Raw genomic sequence first — 6,000 nt, 5'->3', positions numbered from 1 at the left:
AGAGAAGTCAGGGATTAACTTTGGACTGCATACATGTTAAGTATTGGCTCTAACGTAGAGACACATCCCCTTTCTCTAGTAGTTGTGATGCCACATTGAACAACTTGCTTTTTCTACAGTGCTCCAATGAGAGTACATTTCAATGGTATCAGATGTCTTTCATGAAGGCACGGATGGGATTTGAACCCATGATCTTCGGTTTACGAGACCAACGTCTTACCACTTGGCCACCATGCCTACCTATACAACGATGTATATCAACATTCTGGAAAGTAGTAGTTGTGTAACTGTGAATTTGGCAAACAAATAAATTCAGTGGAGAATCTTGGGATTGAACAGAGGACCTCAAACATATACAGCATGCACTCCCCCTCTGAGCTTCCATCCCATTTCATTTACTGAGAAAATGGAATATTAATTCAATATACTTTTTATATACACCACTCCATTGAAACTACAATGAAATGATAGCAGCAATTCTTAAAACAGTTACAGACAGGGATCGAACACATGAACTTCAGTTTTTGAAAATTATGTCATAAAAGTTGGCAACCATGCCACTTCTGTTCTATAAATGTGCGAACAGGGATTGAAAGCATGTTCTTCAGATTACAAGACCAAATGATTTAGCACATCTCTGTTTCCTGCTAAGAATTTCAACATTCTAGAAAGTAGGTTTTGGGTCAATGCAAAAATGTAAATTGAAGAAGCTGGGGATTGAACCCAGGACCTCATTCATGCAAAGCATGCGCTCTACCACTGAGCTACATCCCCTTTCTGGGAAATATTAAAATGTTTCTTTTTTTGTATTATTTCACCTTTATTTACCCGGAAAGCTTGTGGAGAACAAGTTCTCATTTACAACTACTACCTGGCTAAGATAAAGCAAAGCAGTGCAACACAAACAACAACACAGAGTTACACATTTAGAATAAACAAACGTACAGTCAAATACATAATAGTAGAAAAAAAAGAATGTCTATACATAGTGTTTGCAAATGTCGTGAGGAGATAAGGCAATAAATAGGCCATAGTAGCGAATGAATTACAATTTAGCAAATTAACACTGGTGTGATAGATGAGCAGATGATGATGTGCAAGTAGAAATACTGGTGTGCAAAAGAGCAGAAAGTACATAAAAACCAAATGGGGATGAGGTAGGTAGATTGGGTGGGCTATTTACAGATGGGCTATGTACAGCTGCAGTGATCGGTTAGCTGCTCAGATAGCTGATGTTTAAAGTTAGTGAGGGAAATATAAGTCTCCATCCAGCTTCAGCGATTTTTGCAATTCGTTCCAGTCATTGGCAGCAGAGAACTGGAAGGAAAGGCGGCCAAAGGAGGTGTTGGTTTTGGGGATGACCAGTGAGATATACCTGCTGGAGCGCGTGCTACGGGTGGGTGTTGTTATCGTGACCAGTAAGCTGAGATAAGGCGGAGCTGGACCTAGCATAGACTTATAGATGACCTGGAGCCAGTGGGTCTGGCGTGACGAATATGTAACGAGGGCCAGCCGACTAGAGCATACAGGTCGCAATGGCCATATCAATACAATTAACTCTTTCTTTACACTGTTCTAATGAAAGTACATTTCCATAATAACAGCTATCTTCCGTAAACGTCGAACAAGGATTGAACCCATGTGCTTCAGTTTACAAAAATAGATGACTTAGCACATCTATTTCCTTCTTAGAATGTCAACATTCTGGAAAGTGGGAGTTGTGCAAAAGCTAATTTAACAACTAAATAGACTCAGCAGAGAAGTCGGGCATTAATTTTGGACCGCATACATGTTAAGTATTGGCTCTAACGTAGAGACACATCCCCTTTCTCTAGTAGTTGTGATAACACATTGAAAAACTTGCTTTTTCTACAGTGCTCCAATGAGAGTACATTTCAATGGCATCAGATGTCTTTAATGAAGGCACGGATGGGATTTGAACCCATGATCTCCGGTTTACGAGACCGACGCCTTACCACTTGGCCACCATGCCTACATTTTCAAGGATGTATATCAACATTCTGGAAAGTAGTAGTTGTGTAACTGTGAATTTGGCAAACAAATAAATTCAGTGGAGAATCTTGGGATTGAACAGAGGACCTCAAACATATACAGCATGCACTCCCCCTCTGAGCTTCCATCCCATTTCATTTACTGAGAAAATGGAATATTAATTCAATATGCTTTTTATATACACCACTCCATTGAAACTACAATGAAATGATAACAGCAATTCTTAAAACAGTTACGGACAGGGATCGAACACATGAACATCAGTTTTTGAAAATTATGTCATAAAAGTTGGCAACCATGCCACTTCTGTTCTATAAATGTGCGAACAGGGATTGAAAGTATGTTCTTCAGATTACAAGACCAAATGATTTAGCACATCTCTGTTTCCTGCTAAGAATTTCAACATTCTGGAAAGTAGGTTTTGGGTCAATGCAAAAATGTAAATTGGACAAGCTGGGGATTGAACCCAGGACCTCATACATGCAAAGCATGCGCTCTACCACTGAGCTACATCCCCTTTCTGGGAAAAATTAAAATGTTTATTTTTTTGTATTATTTCACCTTTATTTACCCGGAAAGCTTGTGGAGAACAAGTTCTCATTTACAACTACTACCTGGCTAAGATAAAGCAAAGCAGTGCAACACAAACAACAACACAGAGTTACACATTTAGAATAAACAAACGTACAGTCAATTACATAATAGTAGAAAAAAAAGAATGTCTATACATAGTGTTTGCAAATGTCGTGAGGAGGTAAGACAATAAATATGCCATAGTAGCGAATGAATTACAATTTAGCAAATTAACACTGGTGTGATAGATGAGCAGATGATGATGTGCAAGTAGAAATACTGGTGTGCAAAAGAGCAGAAAGTAAATAAAAACCAAATGGGGATGAGGTAGGTAGATTGGGTGGGCTATTTACAGATGGGCTATGTACAGCTGCAGTGATCGGTTAGCTGCACAGATAGCTGATGTTTAAAGTTAGTGAGGGAAATATAAGTCTCCATCCAGCTTCAGCGATTTTTGCAATTCGTTCCAGTCATTGGCAGCAGAGAACTGGAAGGAAAGGCGGCCAAAGGAGGTGTTGGTTTTGGGGATGACCAGTGAGATATACCTGCTGGAGCGCGTGCTACGGGTGGGTGTTGTTATCGTGACCAGTAAGCTGAGATAAGGCGGAGCCTGACCTAGCATAGACTTATAGATGACCTGGAGCCAGTGGGTCTGGCGTGACGAATATGTAACGAGGGCCAGCCGACTAGAGCATACAGGTCGCAGTGGGCATATCAATACAATTAACTCTTTCTTTACACTGTTCTAATGAAAGTACATTTCCATAATAACAGCTATCTTCCGTAAACGTCGAACAAGGATTGAACCCATGTGCTTCAGTTTACAAAAATAGATGACTTAGCACATCTATTTCCTTCTTAGAATGTCAACATTCTGGAAAGTGGGAGTTGTGCAAAAGCTAATTTAACAACTAAATAGACTCGGCAGAGAAGTCAGGGATTAACTTTGGACTGCATACATGTTAAGTATTGGCTCTAACGTAGAGACACATCCCCTTTCTCTAGTAGTTGTGATGCCACATTGAACAACTTGCTTTTTCTACAGTGCTCCAATGAGAGTACATTTCAATGGTATCAGATGTCTTTCATGAAGGCACGGATGGGATTTGAACCCATGATCTTCGGTTTACGAGACCAACGTCTTACCACTTGGCCACCATGCCTACCTATACAACGATGTATATCAACATTCTGGAAAGTAGTAGTTGTGTAACTGTGAATTTGGCAAACAAATAAATTCAGTGGAGAATCTTGGGATTGAACAGAGGACCTCAAACATATACAGCATGCACTCCCCCTCTGAGCTTCCATCCCATTTCATTTACTGAGAAAATGGAATATTAATTCAATATACTTTTTATATACACCACTCCATTGAAACTACAATGAAATGATAGCAGCAATTCTTAAAACAGTTACAGACAGGGATCGAACACATGAACTTCAGTTTTTGAAAATTATGTCATAAAAGTTGGCAACCATGCCACTTCTGTTCTATAAATGTGCGAACAGGGATTGAAAGCATGTTCTTCAGATTACAAGACCAAATGATTTAGCACATCTCTGTTTCCTGCTAAGAATTTCAACATTCTAGAAAGTAGGTTTTGGGTCAATGCAAAAATGTAAATTGAAGAAGCTGGGGATTGAACCCAGGACCTCATTCATGCAAAGCATGCGCTCTACCACTGAGCTACATCCCCTTTCTGGGAAATATTAAAATGTTTCTTTTTTTGTATTATTTCACCTTTATTTACCCGGAAAGCTTGTGGAGAACAAGTTCTCATTTACAACTACTACCTGGCTAAGATAAAGCAAAGCAGTGCAACACAAACAACAACACAGAGTTACACATTTAGAATAAACAAACGTACAGTCAAATACATAATAGTAGAAAAAAAAGAATGTCTATACATAGTGTTTGCAAATGTCGTGAGGAGATAAGGCAATAAATAGGCCATAGTAGCGAATGAATTACAATTTAGCAAATTAACACTGGTGTGATAGATGAGCAGATGATGATGTGCAAGTAGAAATACTGGTGTGCAAAAGAGCAGAAAGTACATAAAAACCAAATGGGGATGAGGTAGGTAGATTGGGTGGGCTATTTACAGATGGGCTATGTACAGCTGCAGTGATCGGTTAGCTGCTCAGATAGCTGATGTTTAAAGTTAGTGAGGGAAATATAAGTCTCCATCCAGCTTCAGCGATTTTTGCAATTCGTTCCAGTCATTGGCAGCAGAGAACTGGAAGGAAAGGCGGCCAAAGGAGGTGTTGGTTTTGGGGATGACCAGTGAGATATACCTGCTGGAGCGCGTGCTACGGGTGGGTGTTGTTATCGTGACCAGTAAGCTGAGATAAGGCGGAGCTGGACCTAGCATAGACTTATAGATGACCTGGAGCCAGTGGGTCTGGCGTGACGAATATGTAACGAGGGCCAGCCGACTAGAGCATACAGGTCGCAATGGCCATATCAATACAATTAACTCTTTCTTTACACTGTTCTAATGAAAGTACATTTCCATAATAACAGCTATCTTCCGTAAACGTCGAACAAGGATTGAACCCATGTGCTTCAGTTTACAAAAATAGATGACTTAGCACATCTATTTCCTTCTTAGAATGTCAACATTCTGGAAAGTGGGAGTTGTGCAAAAGCTAATTTAACAACTAAATAGACTCAGCAGAGAAGTCGGGCATTAATTTTGGACCGCATACATGTTAAGTATTGGCTCTAACGTAGAGACACATCCCCTTTCTCTAGTAGTTGTGATAACACATTGAAAAACTTGCTTTTTCTACAGTGCTCCAATGAGAGTACATTTCAATGGCATCAGATGTCTTTAATGAAGGCACGGATGGGATTTGAACCCATGATCTCCGGTTTACGAGACCGACGCCTTACCACTTGGCCACCATGCCTACATTTTCAAGGATGTATATCAACATTCTGGAAAGTAGTAGTTGTGTAACTGTGAATTTGGCAAACAAATAAATTCAGTGGAGAATCTTGGGATTGAACAGAGGACCTCAAACATATACAGCATGCACTCCCCCTCTGAGCTTCCATCCCATTTCATTTACTGAGAAAATGGAATATTAATTCAATATGCTTTTTATATACACCACTCCATTGAAACTACAATGAAATGATAACAGCAATTCTTAAAACAGTTACGGACAGGGATCGAACACATGAACATCAGTTTTTGAAAATTATGTCATAAAAGTTGGCAACCATGCCACTTCTGTTCTATAAATGTGCGAACAGGGATTGAAAGTATGTTCTTCAGATTACAAGACCAAATGATTTAGCACATCTCTGTTTCCTGCTAAGAATTTCAACATTCTGGAAAGTAGGTTTTGGGTCAATGCAAAAATGTAAATTGGACAAGCTGGGGATTGAACCCAGGACCT

The 6,000-nt window shown here is 39.6% G+C and overlaps 4 non-coding genes across 4 annotated transcripts; all 4 read right to left on the bottom strand.

The window, feature by feature from the left end:
- Nucleotides 1-165: 165 nt before the first annotated feature.
- Nucleotides 166-237, bottom strand: trnat-cgu (transfer RNA threonine (anticodon CGU)). Its single transcript has one exon. It is a non-coding gene; the product is annotated as a tRNA-Thr (tRNA).
- Nucleotides 238-1,921: 1,684 nt separating this feature from the next.
- Nucleotides 1,922-1,993, bottom strand: trnat-cgu (transfer RNA threonine (anticodon CGU)). Its single transcript has one exon. It is a non-coding gene; the product is annotated as a tRNA-Thr (tRNA).
- A 1,684-nt stretch (nucleotides 1,994-3,677) lies between these two features.
- On the bottom strand, nucleotides 3,678-3,749 carry trnat-cgu (transfer RNA threonine (anticodon CGU)). Its single transcript has one exon. It is a non-coding gene; the product is annotated as a tRNA-Thr (tRNA).
- Nucleotides 3,750-5,433: 1,684 nt separating this feature from the next.
- On the bottom strand, nucleotides 5,434-5,505 carry trnat-cgu (transfer RNA threonine (anticodon CGU)). Its single transcript has one exon. It is a non-coding gene; the product is annotated as a tRNA-Thr (tRNA).
- Between the last annotated feature and the right edge of the window lie 495 nt (nucleotides 5,506-6,000).

The sequence above is a fragment of the Salvelinus fontinalis genome, unplaced genomic scaffold, assembly GCF_029448725.1.
Source record: "Salvelinus fontinalis isolate EN_2023a unplaced genomic scaffold, ASM2944872v1 scaffold_0232, whole genome shotgun sequence".
Taxonomy (NCBI): domain Eukaryota; kingdom Metazoa; phylum Chordata; class Actinopteri; order Salmoniformes; family Salmonidae; genus Salvelinus; species Salvelinus fontinalis.
The sequence above is the reverse complement of the archived record's forward strand: the minus strand, read 5'-3'. Positions and strand labels throughout refer to the sequence as shown.